Source organism: Prionailurus bengalensis, chromosome E2, assembly GCF_016509475.1.
Source record: "Prionailurus bengalensis isolate Pbe53 chromosome E2, Fcat_Pben_1.1_paternal_pri, whole genome shotgun sequence".
In the NCBI taxonomy this organism is placed as follows: Eukaryota; Metazoa; Chordata; class Mammalia; order Carnivora; family Felidae; genus Prionailurus; species Prionailurus bengalensis.
In genome coordinates, this window is record NC_057352.1 from 22,592,559 (window position 1) to 22,614,348 (window position 21,790).

Consider the following 21,790-nt stretch of genomic DNA (forward strand, 5'->3'; position numbering starts at 1 on the left):
TCCATCCATGCATTAACACATATTTAGTGAGCACCTACTATGTGCCAGACGCATGATCTCATACCTCATCTCATACCCAACCAGTCTGTAATCCACCTTACAGATGGCAAACTAGTGCCTCCCATTTTACAGATGGGGCATGTGAGGCTCCGAAGGTCTCTTGCTCAAGGCCACACAAGCTGGTCCTTGGTGGCACTGAGATTTGCACCCGGTGTGTCTGACTCCATGGGTGCCCCTCGTGGGAGGAGACACACAGTGACAGCCGCATAAGCACCACCAAGGAAGTATGGGCACAAAGGGCAAGGGGATAACTATCCACAGGAGGGAGCAATGCAAACAGGAATGGACACAAAGTCTCCTCAGAGACAGTGGCACTTGAACTGAGGCTCAAAATAAACTCACAAGGCGAGCGACAGCCCCATCAAGAAGCCGGGAAACACCGTCAGGTCCTGGATGGACATGAGTGAAGAAGAGCGTCTGAAAAGGTGGAGAGGCACGGGCCAGCATGGGCCATTCCAGAAACTGCAGTCTCCCGCCTCCGACGCACTCTCCTTCGAGGCAAGGGTTAAGATTCTGACAGGCAACCAAGCGGAGAAAGACAGATTGGTGACGATTTCACGTTAGGCAAGTAGGGAGTTAAGGCCACAGACCAGAATTGTCCCTTTGATCATATCGATAGGGAAAAGGATGCATTTCTGCAAGTCGCCTGTGCCTGGAGGTGCACGTATCCATCACTACGCCCGGCGACTCCGTTTTCACGCGGGAGACTCCTCCATCATGTGTAAACCAGCCATTTATTAATTTTTGCAACAAGTACTCAACTTCATTACTCACTTTCGAGATCGCACACCATGTTTACATAATCTTTCTCTGGCTACAGGAGGCGCACAGCAATATCCCCGGGCAGCCGTCGCAGCGAGATACCGGGCATCGTTAGGGACGGCGATGTTACGAGCCTGCGATGCAGGGTAATCACACAGCCCCGACTCGCCGCCACTCTCTTCTGCAGGTACTCCTGGAATGCGGTGTCAAAATTTGCATGCAAGATGCTGACCAATAATGTACATTTTAACTTACCACGGCAAATAAAACTCCATGCCATATGGCTGATTAGAAATACTCTCTCCTTCTCGAAACAGCTGGGTGAGTAACAGCAAGGAGAAGGCGGTTGGCAGCTGTACGCTCTTCCCGCCGCACTGATGCTGCTGTGAGGGGTCTGTGCTTCCACAGGTACGCACCTGAGACCAGGGAGCGAGACGCCCCGCGCTCCAAACGAGGGAGCCGTGAGGAGAGGGGCTGCCTTCGCCAGGTGTCCCCCCTCCAGCCGGGCTCCCCGGGTTGCCCCGCATAAACAGCCTCGTTTTGCACTGGGCAAGTGAGATATTCTGAGATCTTCCAGACAGAAAACACTGCTCTGGGAGAGAAAATGGACACAACCCGCCCCCCACTCCGCTCCCCCCGCCCCAGAAATGAAGACCACGCAGTTTTTTTTAAATGATGGAGTTGCTGTGGTTGCTACTAACTGCGGCCTCACGCATACCCTTGACCATTCTCTGTCTCTCTCTGTCGCAGGGGGCTCAGGTCGACTGCTTCATGTTCCCAGGCAGGTGGCTCAGCAGGACCTCCGTGGACACCTGTGATGTGCCAACATGCTCAGCTACACTGGTCTTGCCCACGTGGCCGTGGGTACCTCTGACCCTCCCTAGCCAGCTGCCCCCTTCGACTGCCCGGGAAGCAATGACCGCCAGCACAGGGCTCCTGTCCCTGTGCACACAGGGCTCTGGGGGAGTCTGGGGGATGTGACAAGAGTGCCACAGTCAGGGCTGGCCTTGCGGGAATGCAATCAGCGCTGGCACACAGGACCCCAACTTTAGTTTCATGGTCTGTGATCATCCTCTTGAAATTCTTAATAATTTTGAACCCTGGCTTCTAACTTCTCATTTTGTACTGAACCCCAAATTATGCAGCTGGTCCCATCAACTAAGTTTCACTGAAAGGGGTGTGGCTTTACGGTGGAGAAAACGGCCAGACACACAACCTCAGTCAGGTGGCCAAGGTCAACATCAACAGCGATAAATCAGGTTGACGGCACAGACCCCTGAGATGATGCGACACAGGTGGCACGTTACCTTTGTGGTCTTCCTCTCAAGGACCCGTAACCACAGTCTAGCCCCGAGGGAAACCTCAGGTAAACCCAAACTGAAAGCCGGTCTATACGACACTTGATAGAGACTCCTCAAAACTGTCACGGCCACCACAAACAAGGAAAGTCTGGGAACAGGTCACAGTCAAGAGATCCTAAGGAGACGGACAACTAGGATGTCAACAGTAGGGGAGGGGTGGGGGCGCAGGGGTAGGTGGGGACTCTGTGCTTCTCCCTCAATGTTGCTGTGAACCAACAATGGCTCTAAAGAATCAAGTTTAATGATTAAAAAGAAACCGAATGCAATGTGGTATCTTGAATGAGATCCTGGAACAGATAAGGACATCAGGTCAAAACCGAGGAAATGTGAACAAAGTAGGGACTTTAATGATAATGTATCAATCGGTATTGACTCATTCCTTGTGACAAATGCGCCCTAGTAATGTTAACAACAGGGGACTCGACACTCCGTATTACCCTCAACTCTTTTCTATAAATCTAACGCTATTCTAAAATAAAAAGTTTCCTACCCGCCCCCCCACCCCACCAAGAAAGAGTGCAGCTGAAGGGATTGTAGTTCCAACGGGCCAGGAAGGGGTGAAGGTTGGGGGGGGGGTCGGGGGGCAGACAGGAAGCCCCTCCTTCCTCCCTATGACTCGTACTGCCTCCTAGATGCCCCATCCACTGCTCACCCTGGAAGAGGTTGTGGGGTCAGCATGAAAGAAAAACAGACTTTATTTTTTTTATTTTTATTTTTTTTAACGTTTATTTATTTTTGAGACAAAGAGAGACAGAGCATGAACGGGGGAGGGTCAGAGAGAGGGAGACACAGAATCTGAAACAGGCTCCGTGCTCTGAGCTGTCAGCACAGAGCCCGACGCGGGGCTCGAACTCACGGACCGCGAGATCATGACCTGAGCCAAAGTCGGCCGCTTAACTGACGGAGCCACCCAGGCGCCCCAAGAAAAACAGACTTTAAAAAATAAATTGAACTCAGGGCGCCTGGGTGGCTCTGTCAGTTAAGGGTCCAACTTTGGCTGAGTTCATGATCTCACAGTTTGTGGGTTCGAGCCCCACATCAGGGTCTCTGCTGTCAGTGCAGAGCCTGCTTCGGATCCGCTGTGCCCCCCTTTCTCTGCCCCTCCCCTGCTGATGCTCACTCTCTCTCTGTCCCTCTCAAAGTAAATGAACTTAAAAAATAACTTTAACTCATACAATACTTTTTTTTTTTTTTTTAGTTACATTTCTCCTCCTGGAGACCACTGGGTGCTGTTGAATCATCTGGCTTCTTCCCCATCGGCTAAATATTGCGCTTCTAGCCGTAAACAGCGTGCGGGGGGAGATGTGGGCAGGTCGGGGACAGCCTGAGAAAGCAGAATCCATGCAGCGCCACTTGTAGCCTGCACTGATAGTCCAAGGCAGCCGCTGCTGGTCTCTGGTGTCCTTGGAGGCCCGGAGCAGGCCACGGAAGCTGTGAGCCAAGCCGGGCGTCCCCGGAGGCACATGGCACTGGGTATGGAATGGGGACATCTGTCCGCCGCTGCATTTCACGATCTAAAACTTGTCAGACATCCCCCTTTCAGACCTGCCTCCGTCATCCTCGGGTTGCCGGTGACCCTGGAAATGGGGAAGGGTCTAGGTGCACTGGCTTATAATGTTCAAATGCTTCACTCCCCTCTGAAGAGAAGAATTTTAATTTTACCTGTGGGCCCCCGGACAAAGAGAGGTCCGAAATAGCTCACAGCGTGCTGAAGTTTCCTGTTATTTTCGTTTCTGGTCTGTTTCTGCTCAGAGAACTTGATCAACATCACTGCTTTTGGGGGGGAACAGTGAAGAGGTGCAATAGACCGACTGTCTGTGTCTCCATAAAATTCCTACGTTGAAGTCCTAACCCCCAATGCATTGGTATTTGGAGGGGTGGGTCTCTGGGAGGTGTATAGGTCATGGGGGTGGAGCCCTCATGAATGGAATTATAAAATGGACCCAGAGAGTTCCCTCCACTTTCCCCCACGGGAGGTCACAGTGACAAGGCAGTCCTCCATTAACCGGGAAGCCGGCCCTCACAACACAGTGAATCTGCCTTGATCACGGACTTCCCGGCCTCCTGAACTGTGAGAGAGAAATTTCTGTTGTTTCTATGCTAGCCTATGGTATTTGTTATAGTAGCCCAAACAGACAAGACAGGAGGCAACGCCCCACTGCAGGGAGGAGGTCTGCAGCAACCCTCCCACGGCCCTGAGTCAGGGCATCTGGGCCTTCCAGGCCCCAAGGTAGGGAGAAGTCCCCAGAAGGCCTGCAGAAAACTCACCTGCATGGAACGATGGTAAAAACACTCCTCTGGTCTCTCACCCTTCTCATCGAGAGCAGAAAGAATGAAATTCTGCCTGGGATTCCCTTGAACCTTCCCGCCCAGCCAAGCCGTCCTCCACTGCCTCCTTCCCTGCTTTTCTGAGCATGTGACACCTGCCCCCACCCCGGCTGTAGGCCGGCACTGGTGCCCGGGACCTCCAGAGCCACACTCTACTCCGCTGCCTCCCTCCACTGCACCAGCTACCCCCTCGAGACCAGCTTTGCCTGCCATGGCCTCTCCACCACCGGCACCTCCACCAAGAAGCCCTCACAAACCCTGCTGGAACCACATCACTGAAGCTGACCCCGAGACAAGATGGGCCTTGAGGCTTATCCCGCTCAGGGTGGATGCCCCACCCCAGGCGATGGCTTCCTGAGTAGAGAAGGGGGATGTGTGTTTGTCGGCACCCTGCCCCGGGCCTGGGCGGCATGTGAGGCGTGACGCACCACAAGCAGCCGCTTCAGACGCTCCCCCGACGACCCGGCCAAGCGCGCTGACAGCCAGGAGACCAGCATGCACGCGGGGCACCTGCGCCCTTCCCCTTCATCCCTCCAGCCGCACGGCATGCCCCCTCCACCGCCAGCCACCGCATCCCCCCACCCACCCTGAACTGCCGAGTCCTCGTCTTTGCCCTGACCTCAGCACTAACCCAGGCTATGTTCGGGAAAGGGATTCTACTCCTAAAAGGCACGGGGCAAGCTGTGAGGAGAACATAACTCCCAGTGAAACATCCAGGACACCAGCGATTGTTTTTCTGGAATTCCCTGCTCCGACAGAAAGTACGAGGCACGCCGGCTGTGGACAGTTTAGCATCTGCCTTGGAGTGCCGTTGCCCTGCTGTGCCCACTTCCTCCTGGCGTCAGCCCCAGAGGGCCGGGCCCCACTCCTCCCCTGCCCTGCCCTGGCCCAGGGCACAGCGCTGGCACATGCACACACGCACACACAAACACCACACCAGCAAGTTGTGGACGCAGCACCCTTCACAGGATTAGGAAAAGCAGTTCTGACAGGGCTGCCATGCTCCTGCCCCTGTGGAAAGAACTGTGGCCCCTCAAGGCATATGGCGGCCCTCCCAGTGGCCCGAGGTCTGACCAGCAGCCAACTCCCACCGCCCCCCCCCTCCAGAAACTCCCCGGCAAGAATGCTCAGTGTCTTGATGGCCAAGCCCCAGACCCCAACACACGTGCTTTGCTGAGGCCCAGGCGGCTTCTGGAGAGGGGGTAACACAGGACACAATGGGTTACCTTACGGAATTCAAAGCTACAAGCCTTCATTCATTTATTCGAAAGTGGTTATTGGACTAGCCAAAGTGTCGCTAGTGCCCGGGGACAGAGGCTGGGAGAAACAAAATGTATTCCAGCCACACACTGGAATATTCGCAGCCTTAAGAAAGAAAGACATCCCATCCCATGCTACAGCATGGGTAAGTCTTGACGTTAGGGGAAGTGAAAACAAGCCAGTCATAGACACAGAAGGTAAAAGGGTGTTTGCCAGGCTGGGGTGGAGGGTGGGGTGGGGATAAGGAATTATTGATGAATGGGCACAGCGTTCCAGTTCTGCATGATGAAAACAGTTCTGCGGACGGACGGTGGCGATGGCTGCACAACAGTGTGAAAGTAGTTAACACACTGGACCACTCACTTAAAAACGGTTAAGGGGGCGCCTGGATGGCTCTGCTGGTTGAGCATCCCACTTCTGACTTCGGCTCAGGTCATGATCCAAGGGTTGTGGGATCGAGTCCTGCTTCGGGCCCCGTGTTGAGTGTGGAGCCTGCTTGGGATTCTCTCTCTCTCTCTCTCTCTCTCTCTCTCTCTCTCTCTCCCCCTCCCTCTGCCCTCTCCCCACTCACACTCTCTCTGTCTCAACTTAAAAAAAATGGGGGCGCCTGGGTGGCTCAGTCAGTTAAGCATCTGACTTCAGCTCAGGTCATGATCTCACAGCTCATGAGTTCAAGCCCCGCGTCAGGCTCTGTGCTGACAGCTCAGAGTCTGGAGCCTGCTTCCCATTCTGTGTCTCCCTCTCTCTCTGCGCCTCCCCCACTCACGCTCTGTCTCTGTCTCAAAACTAAATAAAAACATTTTCAAAAAAATGTAAAATAAAATGGTTACAACTTTAATGTTATGTGTATTTCACCAGTGTTTCTTGCAAAGCAGAAACTTCCACCACGTGCAGGCACTGTTGTGGGCACCGGCCACGCAGCAGCAAACCATGCAGAGACCCTGCTCGCACAGAGTGGGCGCCAGGGGGGTGAACGAGACCACAAGCAAGAGCGTGACCGAACAGAAGCAGGGAGCATGCGAATCCATAAACAGTGAACACAGCGCTTCCCAAGGGCCTCGACGATGAAAATACAGAATAACGCTTTCAGAGAGAGGCTGCGGCAAAAGGATAGTTCCTACCGCGTGGCACAGAAAGGCCACCGGAGGAAGTGACTCGAGGTGAGGTCCGGATGGTAACATGGAACCAGCCGCGACACTCCGTGTCCAGAGCATGCCTGAGAGAGGACAGGCCATGCAAAGGCCACCGGGGGGCTGGCTCTACGGGGCTGAGGCTCGAGAGAAGGTAATAGGGCCTCAGTGAGTGAGAAAGGATGCAGTGGGTGATTGTGAGGCCTGACGGGCCACAGGTTTTATTCCACATGCAGTGGGAAGTCCCTGAAAAGTTTTAAACATGGGTGGGATGCGGGTGAATCATTCAAATGACCACCCCAACACCTGGGCTGACATCATCCCTCACCCCATCATCCCTGACAGCCCCAGTTTTTATCAGGAGTTCCCATCCTCTAGGGTCCTTACCACTCAGGGGTTCTGGTGTGTTCCATCCAAATTCCCCGCAGCCTTGCTTTCCCTGTTAAGGAGCTAAGATAGGAGGAGGGCTCTTTCCCTCATGGGCACCCTCCTTCTCTACAGCTCATGGCTTCCTCACCCCGCCGTCTCCTGGAGCCTGGCACGCTTCTCTCACCAGGGCTCAGACCTCAGAGGTCTTTCTCGACTGTCAACCAAGGAAGGACAACTGACTCCAAAGCACTCAGTTTCACACATTTGTGGCAGGAGCTGGGCAGAGGTGACCTGTGGTCTCATGGATCCATGTGACTTCTAGGAAAACTCTCACCAAACTCACGACTGCCTTGACCCACCACATGCATATTTCTGATACTTTCTTTCTTTCTGGATTTATGAAAGGGCTAGAAGACGGCTTGACATTTCAGGAAAAGGGGATGCTTATGCCACATCCATACAGAGGTCAGTGAAAAGCCCTTGATCCTGGGTTCCTCTAAGGCTCAGGGTCCATGTGGCCCCCAGACTTTGACCAGACTGATACCCCCTCAATGCCTGCTGCTCGTTTGGGGCACCATTCTGAAGACTCTACCTTGTGGTGAGCTCAACAAGGCTCACCTGCAACCACTCCCCATCCCCAGGGATGCCCTCCTAGGTCACCCATGGTGACCAGAGAACTTGGCCAATTAAACCCAAAAGTGGCTGCAAGATCAATTCACAAACTGCTGCCCCAGAGCCAAAGTCTTTCAGCACTCTGCAGACCAACGACGTGGTGCCCATGACTTCAACTTCACTGTCCTGGCCTCCAACAGGGCACATTGTTGATGAGGCTGCTACTGCATCCAAGGAGGGGGAGGAAGGAGAGGAAGCTCTGAGTTTCATGGAGGACGGTCATCAAGGAAGGAGGGATTGTGCATGGAACCAAGGTTGCCAGTGTCCCAGAGAGGGGGTGTCATGGATACTGATGGCAAACCAAACACATCACCGTGAGGGCTTGTTCCCAGAGCTACCTTCCCATATGGTGTGTCCCATCTCAGACCTCCACACTCTCCTGTGCACTCGGGTCCTCCCTTTCCTGGCCTGACCAGCTCATAGTGACCCCATTGCGGGTCTATGTTGCCAGGCTCTGCACTGGGATCTTAGGTTCTTTGGAACCTAGAGAAAGAGTGATGGGAAAGGACTGAGCCGCGGTTGGCTCCTGGGCAAAGTGCCCTTTATTCTGGGAAAGAGCTTTTCATTTTGTTCTGTGTAATAAAACCAGCATTCCCTGACCACCTGCTGTATTTGACGCTCTATGCTGGGGACCGTGATAGGAATGCAGCGGCCGTTGTGGGGCTTTTGCTCCTACTCCAGATACACAGCTGGCTGAGCTCCAGGAAAGAGGTTCCCTGGATGGGACCCCAGTTCCTCAATCCCCAGCACCTTCCACGAGGAGCTCGAGGCTATGAGAGCCTGGTTGGGAGATGCTGGAAGACAAGACCCCTCTGTGTTTGCCAGGTTGTCCTTCAGGAGCCAGAGCTTCCTGAGGCTGAGCCAGCGAAGGCAGGGAGACCCCGTCAGCAATGTTCTGAGGTCCTGGGAAAGGGGGTGGAGCCAGACTCAGAACCCAGCATCTCTTCCTGAAAGGAAACCGAAGGGTCGCAATGCTCTGGGGAGGCCAGCCAACCCCGCATAATAGTTGGTAATAGCATCACAGCAGGCCCCATCCCGCTACCCACCATACACATCCTTACCCACACAACGCACAACCCAGCACCCATATCGACACAGGCAAACTCACGCGGATACCCGCATCCCAACACACACACATCGCTGTTCACACACGCCAATGCACCTCCCAACACACACGGCCACACTGCACATACAACGCACACCATTATATACGTCAACACACATCCTTTGCCGACAGGTGTCAACACACAAATAGGCACTCCCCAAAACCACACAGCCACACCAACATATTTGCAGACCCCCAAATGATATCCTAGCGCGCACCCCGATATCCACACACACATGCTGATATTCACATCCCAACCCACCGTCACCCCCACACACGTCGATACACACGCCCAATGCACACACGTCCACTTGCGTACCAATACGTGCATAGCCCAAGACGCCCAACATACACTTAAGCATCGCCAAGCAAGCTCATGGCAGCGCACACGCCCTCAGCAACCTACATCCAACAAGTAAGGCACCTTACAGCCATCCACACAGTAACGCCAGCCCAGGACAGCATGACCACTCTCGCACCAGCACACCCAACAGATATTCAAATACACAAGCCCCTCAACACAAAGGCACACAGTCACAACGAATGCTCTATTCCCTGCAGCCGTGGGCAATGTGGTCCCGCTCACCCTTCCCCTCCCCACCCGTGACAGCCGACTCAGTCCCCAGCTGAGCCCGGGCCCTTTCCCAGAAGCGTCGTCATGGGCGCAGGGCGGAGTGAGAGCTCACAGCACTCCGCATGGCACGGCCAGTGCGAAGGGGCCACTTGGTTCAGCCTTTGGTACCCTGAGGCACGACAACAAAGGACTACTCGGCCCCTCCCCTGAAAAGCTTCCCAGATGAGAATTCTGTCCTCCTAATTTACACCTCAGAGGGAGGAGGATTAGAGACCTCCCCTTCTTTTCTCTTCATCTGCCAGTGGGGGCCTTCCCCCTCTTCTCCTCACAAAAAGGAGTGGAGCGGGGCGGGAGAGAGCCCGCTTGTGGGTGGAGATCTCCGGGCACATTCGCTGGCCAGGGCCGAGCCGCTGCCTGCGTTCTCTGTCCCACCACCCAGACGAGACTGCCTTCCGACACCAGCCTGCAAAGGAGAGCCTGTAAGTGCTGCTAGCAGACTTAGCGTTGGGAGGACTGGGGAAACTCACACCCAGGCCAGCTCCTACAAGGCCGAGAGCTGGATCTGCTGAGTCCAAACCAGGTCCCCAGCCAACAGGACATGGTCCTGTGGCCTCATTCACCCCATCTTGGGCCACTAAGGGCAACCCGGGGGCCCATTCTCAAGACCCCCGTGAGCTGTTGAGTATGTGACCTTGAGTAGGGGTGGGCAGGGGTATCGGCAACCGCGGGCTTGGGAGATCACTTCAAGTGTAAGTGTGGAGCTCAGGATGGGTCCCCGTCAGCCCTTGGCAGGGCTGAGCAAGCGTTGGGCAGAGGGAAGGAGGAAAGTCCGAGTTGCCCAGAGGCTTATGTAGCAGAACTGGCCTCTGCCTGCGTGGAGCTGGGGTTATGGCTGGTGGGCAGGGTCTCTGCCTTCAGCTGCATTCACCCTGTTCCCAGCACAACCCAACGGTGGGATTAAACGGCAAGGGTTTAGACAGATGTGGGTTTCAATCCCTTCTCTGCCACTTCCTACCTCTCTACCTCGATACAGCCTCCCCGTGCCTCTGTTTACCCATCTGATGACACCGTCTCCACGGCCGGACTGGAGGCTCTGGTGTGGAACCCTCCACTGTCCACCTGTACAACCCGGAAAGCAGGGCCCCGTGCTGGTGTGAAGGCTCCCTCCGCTCAGCCCAGGAGTGCGGCTAACTGCACCCGGCCCCTGGGATGGCCCCAGTCACCATGCACCCGCAGTTTCCTTCTTCACAGTGTCCTTTCAGACCTAAGACAAGTGCACGTTTTCCGCTGGTCACCATGTTTCTGCCAGGGGAGGAGGCAGCAGAGGTGGAGGGGGTGGGAGCCGACAACCAGGCTGCTCGTCTTCGCCCGGGAAGGCAGACCAAGGCCCTGCCACCCTGTGCCACCATCTGTGTAGGTAACCGCTGGTGCCCTGCGCTCTTCCAGCTCTCTGCCGGGTGTGCCGTTCCCCAAAGTCACACCGTGTTCTCCTCGGGAGCAGGAAATCACACCTTCTCCTCCTGGCGGGTCCCCTCCCTCCAGGGATGTGCCCAGGAAACAGCCCCGGGCAACACAGCGGACATAGGGGACGGTTGACTTCGGGAGCTGCTGCTGTCATTTCCAGGCTAACGTGAAGCTCCACAGCACAGAAAGAGAGGAGAAACAGAAACGGACACGTGGAGAAAATAACTAAGGAGCTAGCTGTCCTACACAGCACGGTCTCATCCCTGAAAGGCCCAGGGGGAAGGGGTGGGGCAGACCTGGACAGACCCTTAGCCACCTTGCTCAGGAGGCTGAGACATCTCTTTAGACGTCCTGAACAAGAGGGCAAATCTTCCCACTGCTGGCAGGACCTTGGAGCTGTGACATTTTGGACAGTTTTGTGGCTCAGGCTCCATGACTCCTGCATCCAAATCTCTTTGGGAAAAACTCATCTTTCCCCCACTCCCCACCCAAAGGTGAGCTCTGCTTGACATAAGCCAGGTGCATGCCCCTGGCCATGGTGACTGATTCGGAAATGGGCGTAATAATACAGGAAGATATAACAAAACGCAAGGGGATGGCTGCTGGGGCTCCAGAAGAGCGTGCTCCTTTAATCGATGGCGTGGGGATGTGAGGTCTCAGCCGTGGCAGCCTTTTTGCTACCGTGAGGAGAAGAAATCTCGGGGATACCATTTACGAAATCTGCATCACTTAGAGTCAGACGATTCCCCAGACCTTTCAGTGACTTGACCACTGAATCTTTGTAGTTATAGCTGTGGAGTCATTGTGAACTGGGATTCACTTGTGGCTACAAAATACAAGAGGAAAGCGGGTAGAGAATGGACCACTTGGTAGTGGTCCACATGAAGGAGGGGAGCTGCCTTCCCAAGATAATGTCAGCTCCTGCTTCATAAGGTCCCCAAATCATCTTCCAGTGATGACAGTGGGACAAATCCGACCGATCCCACTGTTTCACTCGAGACACAGGCAAATGCCAGCCCGACTCTGTGAGACTAACTCATCTAGGCCAGCCCTTTGGTGCTGTGTGGCTTCCAACAACCAATCCCCTGGCCAGGTTTCTCATTTTTTACCCACTTGTTTTTGTATTGTAGAGTACAGAAATAACCCTAATCACAGGCCACATTTATTGGGCACTTTCTCATGCCAGGGACTGTGCTAGGCCTTTTATAGAATGACAAGTGCACTATGGACACTGAGGCACAGAGAGGCTAAGCAGCCCTAGCTGGGCCACACAGCACCTAAGGGCCAGCACACCAGCCCTTCCCTGTGACCATTGAGAGGTCAGCCTGCAAGAATGGAGGAACAAGCCTTCAGTCGCATTGGGTAAGGGTCCCTGCCCTCCTACCCCAGCAGCCAAACTCTGTCTCCATGGCGTGCAGGCCTCAGACAGAGACAACGAATGGGAAGGTGCCCCATGGGAAAGGAAATAAAAGACGGTCTCACCAGGGCCTCCAGCCCCACAGGGATGATGTGGCCTTGCCACCTGCTCGAGGCTCGGACGCAAATATCAACAAGAAATTCATGAAATCCTCAGGCCTTACGAACTCCCTGAGTTCTTGGGCCTTGGGAAGTTTTGGGAAGGGGGGGGGTCTCGGAGCCTCGTAGACTTCCCCACCCCACTCCGATCACATGGATGAAAAAGTCCAGGCCCAGGGAAGAGGAGCAAGCTGCACAAACAGCCCAGCAGGTGGCTGAGATTCAGCTGGAGACTTGGGGGGCAAGGGGGGACAGCTCCACGCTGAAAGTGTGTGTGCTCTACTCCGAGCTGTTCCTTAAACATTAGAAGACGCATCTGTCTCCGGGTTAGTAGCCACGCTTATCATGTTTCATTTCACAGAAAATAAGAGGCAACTGAGGCTTGACGTGTCCCTGGAAGAAATTCCCCCCGTTCTCATAGTGGGTCTGTGCTCATGCCCTACTACCCATGAAAGAAAAACAGCACTCTCTACAGTGCCCACGACCCTGTTCTCCTGCTACTGAAGAAGGACATTTGGGCATACGAGTGGGGAGGGCCCCCCCCATGACTCACCTGATCCCCCTGTGGGGCAGGTATGGACAGTTCTGAAGTCAGGGGAGTTTGGGTAAAACTCTTTCCGGCAGGGGTCTTACGTGTTCTCACGTGCTCTATGTGCAGGGACCCGTGGGAGGCTGCAACACTGCCGCCTGACTCGTGCCCTTCACCCGCCCAGGGCACATCAGAGCCCGTGAGGCACAGCCAGGAGCCTGCCCCTTACTCCCCGCTCCCCTTTACCATCCTGCCCCTCCCCGGTGCCACCTTCCCTGCTCCGGGCCACCAGGGGAGGGTGGCAGGCTACCAAACACCACTGCAAAGCTGCCAATCCCCCCTCCCCAGGTCCCCCTCCTGCCACCTTCCCCTCCCCAGGGGGGTAGGGGAGGGGAGGCGGGGGGGCTAACTCAAAAGCGCCAGCTGGACTTCCCCACAGGGTCTCTTCCGCAGCAAGAGAGTGATTCCAACTCTAGTTCACAGCCAGACCCAGGGGCTGAGCCAGGGTGTCTGCTTCCCCCAGAAGTCGCCGGATTGGCCAGATCGTGCGGAAGGACAAAGTGGCCTGCCAAAGGAGTCACTCAGGTGACAGAGAAGCTACCTTTACCTTTCCAGGTCCCTCGGGAGCAAACGGGGGCGCCACGGTGAGTCGGCGCTCCTCCAGGCCGTGGGATGGGTCCTCCCGTGCGTCTCTCTCTCACTCCGTTTCAGGACAGGCCTCCCGGGCCCTGGGCCCCTGGGTGCCCAGAAGTATCTCTCCGCATCTTTGCATCCCCAGTACCTGGCACATCGTTTGGTTCAGAACCTACTTAATAAGCATCTTGCCTTTGAGTGAATAAATACATTAATGAAAGGACAAATGAGTATTTTATGACCTAAATGAGTTGCAGAGCAGCATGGTGTAGTGAACTACCTAGCCCCAGGGAGACAGATTTCAATACACCCTTAGGACGAGCTTGCTCAGCGCTGGAAGTAGACTCAAGATGCAGCACCCTGTAATATACGTCTGCGGCCTCAGGGTTGCCTGCCTGTGACCAGAGAGTCCACTTCTGGGAGTCTCACTGAGAAAATAATTGTGCAGATGGTCAGAAAGATTTAGGTGCAGGGGAAAAAAAAAAAAAGAAACGGAAGCAAGTCGTATGATGCTCTGCAGTTACGGGACTGGCTAAACCATTCTACAGATGTAGATGTTTTTTCCTTTGCTTCTCTGTATTGCTATCTTTTTCTCAAAGAAGATATTACTTGTGTGAGGGGCACCTGGGTGGCTCAGTCAGTTAGGCGTCCGACTTTTCACTCTGGCTCAGGTCGTGCTCTCCAGGTTCGTGAGTCTGAGCCCCACATTAGGCTCTGCGCTGACAGTGCAGAGCCTATTTGGGATTCTCTCTCTCTCTCCCTTTCTCTCTGTCCCTCCTCCGCTCGCACTCACCTGTCTTGTTCTCTCAAAACAAATAAATAAACATTAAAAAGAGAATATATTACTTGTGTGAAGCTTAAAAAAAAAAAAAAAGCCTAGCTATTACTGTAGAACAGGAGTCTGCAAAGGATAGCCCAGGGACCAAATCCACCTGTCACTTGTTTTTGTAAATAAAGTTTTACTGGAAGAGCATCACACACTTCCACAGACGGCAGAACTGAGTAGTTAAAATAGAGACCACATGGCTTGCCATACCTATAATAGGTATTATCTGGCCCTGTACAGAAAAAGTCCGCTGATCCTCGTGTAGAATCTTCCACCACAACAAATACATGGCATATATTTAAGTAACAACTATGGCATATAGAATTATGTGCAGTATAATCCTTTTTTTGCTAAATACATCTCTAGGCCCAGAAAAGGGACTGGAAAAGGATGTGCTAATTATCTCCGAGTGGTGTTGAGCATACATATGTAAAAGTTATTTTTACTTTTATTTATTCGTATTTTCTAAATGCCTAAGATGCGTCCAACGATGAAACCGTCATTGGACAACCACAACGGCAACAGAGAAGTCAAGGAGCGTCCCTCTTGGCGGCCACCAGGTGGAAAGGGTTTGAAGGTCACCCACGAGGGATTCTTCAGAAGGGTCAGGCCCCAGATGAGAAGGGACACAGCCCCACCAAGGTGTCTCCCACAGCACCAAGTAGTTTGTCCCGCCGCGGCTTTGAGAGGGATCTCTTCACTTTTTCAGGGCAAATTACTTTAAAAAAAAATTAAGACCCCTATTTTAGCAACAAATCCAACAGAATCTATGTAGCAACGAAGAGCAACACGTCTCTGTCTTGTTCTTCAGGGAGACGAGTGCCGCGTACGTTTGATGTCGAACCAAACATGAGCAAGTTGGAAATACTCCAAAATGCCTCTCAAGATGATTGAAGACAACTGAGGGTGTCCAGAAACCACGGATGACAACCACTGAGTTAAGAGTTTCAGAGCATTACTTTAATGAAGAGAAGAGAGCTTCGGTGGTGGGGTCCTGTTTTTGTCATACATCAAGTGGCCTGGGAGCCGAGGTCAGACAAAAAGACAAAACTGGGGGCCACCGAAATTCCAGTCCAATAAGCTGCCCCCACCAGAGAAAGAATGAGCTCCTCTGTGGAACGTTCTGGGCCCAAGGCACAGAGGGAAACATATGAAAGGTTCCCAAAGGTGTACCGTGCCTCCCAGGAAAAGCGGAAAACTGACCCCAGCCTTTGGAAGCAAGTGACCGGGTGTCGAAAGCCCGGCCCACCCGCCACCCACTTCCTCCTGCCAGCACCTGGCCAGGCACCCCAGAGAAGGCCTGGCCGGACCCCCACGTGGTGCAGTGGGCACCCCAGCCAAGGAGTCAGCTTGTGCTGTGCCTCACACTTCTCTCATACACATGCCACATGTCATCCCAAACCCCAAGGCTCACCCCCAAGGCAACAAGGAGACGGGGCCCACCAGAAGCCAGGCCCTGGACAGCTTTCCCTTGGTGGGAGAAAGAACCGAATGCGAGCGCACGAATCCCACCGGGACTGTGTCCCTGGCGTTCGGCACGGCAGCCTTTGTGCCTCGGCCCGCCCATCAGGTGGCCGGAGGGAGTGTTCAGACGCGCATTGTTCTGAGGCTCCGCAGCCTGTTTTGAAGATGTGGGTCAGGGAAAGGGTGGTGGCCAATCTCTGTGCTGAGCTTGGCCCTATTTGTCACAAGCCAAGCCTCCGAGTTCTCGGGCCGGTCTCCCCAGTACCGTATGGAGGCAGCACGCTCCTTTCTCGCATGATGTTGACAAGCCCTGTTATTACAGGGCTGGATCAGTAACTAACCAGAACAGCCTTGGCTGCCTCCACACCCCATACCCACGACATACCAGGACTTAGGTGAAACAGTAAGCAGAACACGATACAAAATAAATAAATGGAAACGCAACCCCAGGAAATCGAGTGCACTCCCGACAAAGAACAGTTAAACCAGACCTGGCTCGGACTTAGGTGGAGAGGCCCGGCAGAGCGAAGAGCCACGAGCCACGAGCCAGCCAAAGAGGGACCTATGTTAGCTACCTACGTACGTGGCTTCCAGAGGATCCCCGCCCCCCACGCCCTGTTCAGGTACCTCCAGGCTCAGGTTCTGCCTGAGGAAAAAAAAAAAAAAAAAAAAGCCCCAAAGCTCTGCCCAAGTCCTGCTCCCCCGAGCTCTTTTGGGAGGGTCCACGGCTTTCTGAGAAGGGCTTTCCAGATGGCGCCCGGAGGCAGCGTTGCCAAACTCCACAGCTTAAGTAAATGTTGCCGCAGTCCCGTCCTGCCAGGAAGAGGCAAGGGGGACCCGCGGCTCCTTTCAAGCTGCTGCGAGGCTCATTTCCTGGGGAGAACAGAGAGCCCCCAACCACCTGCCCCGCACCCTGCTGGTGAGCCCCCTTTCCTCTCTGCACCCCCTCCTCCTTCCTCAGTGGGTCAGCCCAGTGTGCACGAGTGGAGGGAGGAGCCTTCCAGATGCCGACAGAGGACAGGGGGGCAAAGGGAGGTGAGGCACGCAGAAAGGCAGCAAGCAGGCCCGAGGGGCACAGATGGCAAAGGTCCTAGCCCAGTCATCACGGATTTGGGCTATCTGCACAAATCCAATCTCCTGATCTCTGCAGGCGTTTCTCCACCCCTACCATCAATGCTCCCAAACAGCTCGGCAGTTAAAGGAGCTAACTGCTCCCCCCTCCTCTGACCTCACAGGCTCAGAATGCTGCAAAGGGCTCCCCATGCAGATCACTCCCCAGGATTCCCTCTGCTCTCCACCTTAAGAGCCCCCATCACCCTGGTGGGGGACTTCTTGAAGCTTGCCCTTGACTCCACTCTCCTGAGACACCAGGGCCACCTTCCGGAATCTTCTCTCCATGAAGGGCGGACCTGGGAAGCGGCCGAGGGGTAGGGCAAGGAGCCTTTCATGCCTTACCCTCTCAGGAGTGTGCTTCTTATAAGCGGGCTTCAGGCCACAGAAGGGAGTCAAAGCATGAGGGACCTACGGGGGAAGGGGTTTGGGTGAACAGGAGGTCCTCGAGCTTCCCCCAAACAGACATCACAGGCATACGTTCCCAGGTGCCTAAAGGCACAGCGAGAGAGTGGGGAAAGGTGGCTCCTAGAATCTCATGATACCTGACTGCCTTTGGCCACACGTGACCGTCTAAAGCAAACTGCTAGTTCAGCCCCAACACTCTCGAGGCTGTGGCCAGAACCCAAGCCCGGAACCTTCCATTCCAATTAATGGGGATCACGCAGCTAATGCTTCATGCTCTGTTTTGAACACTGCTTAATTCTTTGCCTCATTGTAACCTGTCCTTAGCTAATCTGTGTTTTTCTTATTACCATTAAATTTAGATTTACATACACGTGTCCGTTCCTCGCGTTAACACGCACACAGAAGGGGCACGCCGTGAGCATTTCAGCATCTCTGGACAGGAACACAGCACCCCTCCTAGAGCACTCGAGGGGACGCTGGCAGCATGGTGCCCGTCTTGAGGGTGGGCAAGGTGAGGCAGTGGGCCAAAGAGGGCAGGCCTTGAGTGACCCTGCGGCCAGCAATCGAATCCCTCCCCCACAAAACGGTGTCCGTCCTGAGAATCTACAGGAACATCCAGGAGGCTTTGCTTCTGGGGTTTTATGTCACACATCTTTTATATCACACTCCCAACTGGAAGACTTTTAGAGCCAGTACAATTTCTCTCTTTCTGAAATGCTAAGTGACAGCGCCATCGGGCAGCCCCGTGGAAGTGGGATTTAGAGCTACAAACAAGGGGGTGAGACAGACAGGAAAAGCCCCAGAGTGGTACTGAGTGTTCCCAAATAATTGCTTCTGGACATAAGATAATCAAAGTGCACGCAGCGAATGGGAAGTTTATAAAAAGGAGCTGCTGGTAGGCGTCCGGCTCCTAGATCAGGAGGAAAATGATCTGATCGGCACCTGGGGTCTACTTTATCACCGCTCCAGCACGCGGTCCCCAGACCCAGCAGAACGGTGACAGACCAGAGGGAGGCCACCTGGCCCTCCGACCTTCACCCCCACCAACACCTGACTCGTGAGTGAGCCCAAGTCTGGCCAGTGCGTTAGGCAGGGTGGGGGGCATCACCCTGGCGGGGTAGGGCCCCTGGCGCCTGCCCGAGGACAGCTTCAGCACATGCAGCCGGGCCTCCGTAAATCTCCACAAACACGGTGGCCGCCTGTACATGCTTCCACGTCGGGGATGGAAGGACTGCATATGGCGCTCGGTTTTAACCGCTGAGCTTTAAAAAAGTGCAGCTTTTCATCTCACTGAACCAGCTCCCAAACTGGGGGGGGGGGGGGGGGGGAGGGGGAGAAGGCGGCGGTGGTGGGGGGAAGGGAAGCTGCAAAGGGGCAGGGGGAGCCTTGCACACCAAAGTTGATTCTACAAGGAATTTCACAGTATTATTTGCTCCAAAGTTCCCTCTGGAAAATGACAGAATGTTCCCTGTTTGTCATCTTCAAGTTTGCGAATTTCAACAAAGTAATTTCATCTTTTAAAAAGGACGTGCTTTTCTTTTTTTTTTTCTTTTTCTGTTTTTAGTAATAACAATAATAATAATAAAACCGAGGGAGCCTATCTATGAGGAACCACTCACAGGCCTCGGATCGGGTTAACAATTTTTAAGTAAATCTGTAAATGGGATTATTGTTTTCCAAAGTTCGGCTCAGCACAGAGATTAGTTGCCACGATGCCCCACGGGGCGTCCCGGGTCCTTTGAATTCCCTGCCTGGAGGCTGAAGGTGTTGGGAGAGGAACTGGAGGAAGAAGGCTGATAGGGCAGTTTTCCTGGAACTGCCTGGAAACTTTTACTTTCTGTTTCCTCTGCTGATAATGAGTGTCTTCGGCTCTGCAGCCAGCTTCCCTCTTCCCCCTCCCAGCCCCCTGTTGCTGTACGCCATCCCCGAGCTCCAGTATAAAGTTTGGCTTTTGCAGCAGGAAGCAGCTGGGCCAAGCAACCAGCGAATGATAATGACCTCAGAAATCTGCTGTTCGCTCGGCAACAATAGGGTGCTCAGTCTACTGGAAAATTGTGTTCATCAGCTAACTCTGCTCAGTTACTAATTGACATTGCCAAATATTTTAAGAACAATTGGAATGCACAAGCAAAAAAAAAAAAAAATGAAGATCTTAATCCTCAGACTTAAATTTTTTTTTCTCTTTTTCTTTTTTATTCCCCCCCCCCACCCGCCCCTTCTTTGGGGTGCCTCGATTTGTTTGTGTGCAGCAGGCAGTGGTTATCACGGATGGGGGCAGGAAGGAGGAGCCACATCAGAAAAAGAGGTGGAAAAGAAAGAAAATCTATCATATCACTAAATGCAAGGGAGCCCCGGATAAAGGCCTTTGAGGCTGTGGTCAATGGGCCTACACAGGATGGAGACCCAGCATTTCAGGAATGCGGCTCAGGCAACAAAAGAGGACCCCACAAGGCTTCCAGCCCAGCTGATCAAATAATCCCTGACCATCTCAAAATATTATACCAGAAGTAGTAGGGGTTAACGATATTTTCATCCTTGCGTCTCTCCCTGGCTTTCCATTGATCACGTAAGTTAGCCGACTTTATTTAATGAACAGAGGGTCAACGCATTCAATTACCCCTTTCCCACCATCAACACTGCAATTAGCCCCTCTCCAAAATTATGGGGAATGCAGAAGGTAACTGCCCTGTTGGATATAATGAACAGTATCGTTTCTTAGTACATTAAGTTTTAATTATTCTGAGCGTGATTTCCAAGGCAAAATCCAAAGAAACAGAACTTTGGTCGTCTTCCGGCTCAGAGCAGAGCTCCAATCTGAGCACAGTCTTAGACGAGGTTTTGGGGAGAGATGCAGAGATTAATGCCATCGGAGGGTTTGCACGCGAGCCAAAAAATGAGGGAGCGTCAAAACAGCCGCCCCGCTTTCTAAATGTCATAAAAGAGTAAAATTTATAAGCTGCTGCTTTCCAAATAGTTTCCTTTTGCGTGGTACACGGAGGCAGAAATGACATCTACGATGGTGTGAAATTATTGGTAAGTCAAATCAACAACGACAACAACAACAAAAATAAAACAAAGGGGAAAGATGGGGAAGTGATCCATGTGACTAGCTTTGTCCATTTTCTGTTAGAAAATATGACCTCTCAATTTGTCAAAGGTCCTAGTTTTCGCGGTTGATCCTCAGCTTGGTTCTCAGCAGTTTGGAGAGCCCAAGAACAAACACATTTTCTGGTTCACTGGAATCATTTTCACATGTTCACTGAATCAAACATTCTTTTGCTCACATAACAAACAGCTGCATCCCACATTAGCCTAGCCAGTGACAGTCGCCCATCTCGGCAATAACTGTTTGATTGCAAACTTGACCCCTTCTTCGTCTCGGTCTGGGCAAGACATTTTTAAACAGCCACTCCGTTCCCAATCCTCCTTTGCAAAGAATTACATCAGATAACAAAGGACGTCCCTGCCACTCATTGTAAGCCTTCTTCTGGAGATCTGTTCTAAGAGGCTCTCTGTAAAAAGGTTTTTTATGATGAATTCAGAACTACTATCATGTTAAGAGCAGCGATTTATAAAGAAGAATTCACTGGTTAAGATCTGAAAAAATAGTTTCTCAGGCCCTACTGACCCAGTTTTCAACAAAACAAGAATCAAGTGATGCAAATTGAGTTTTGCGACATTGTTATGCAGTCTGAGAAATTTGTAAAACCGTGTTTTGTGGTTATTGCTTAATAGAAGCCTTAATAAGTACTTCTTTCTTTACTTAAGAGCTTAAAGATTTTCTTTCCCCTTCACCTTGCAGGTTTCTCTCTAACAGGTAATAATAAAATGCCTATTGTGTAAAGATTTTTATTTAAATGCTTATTTTAATCGCACTTTACACAAGTCCTACTTGTTAGAAATCAGAGGCAAGACTAACCAGATCGGGTTAAGGGTCCTAATCCCAGCAAAACCTGAATGCCCTAAGGCGTGCGGCTGATTTGGGCTGCGTATTGGTATGCCATCAATTTTCCCACTTAGTCAGAAAATTATGAAAGGGTCTAATTTGAATATGAAGAAAACAAAGAAGTCAACCAGAAATGAAAGAATCGGTATTCACAATTGTAAAATACTTCAATGAGGGAAATAAAAGCTAGAAGATAACCACAACTCAAGAATAATTCTCCTTTGAGTTGTAAGCCCGGTTGGTTCTTTTAAGCAAAATGGGTTTTTTCAACAGA

At 52.8% G+C, this 21,790-nt stretch overlaps 1 protein-coding gene across 2 annotated transcripts in view; it reads right to left on the bottom strand.

The window, feature by feature from the left end:
• Window positions 1–21,790, bottom strand: part of ZNF536 (zinc finger protein 536) — a 379,333-nt gene that overhangs the window by 212,766 nt on the left and 144,777 nt on the right. The window lies entirely within an intron of this gene.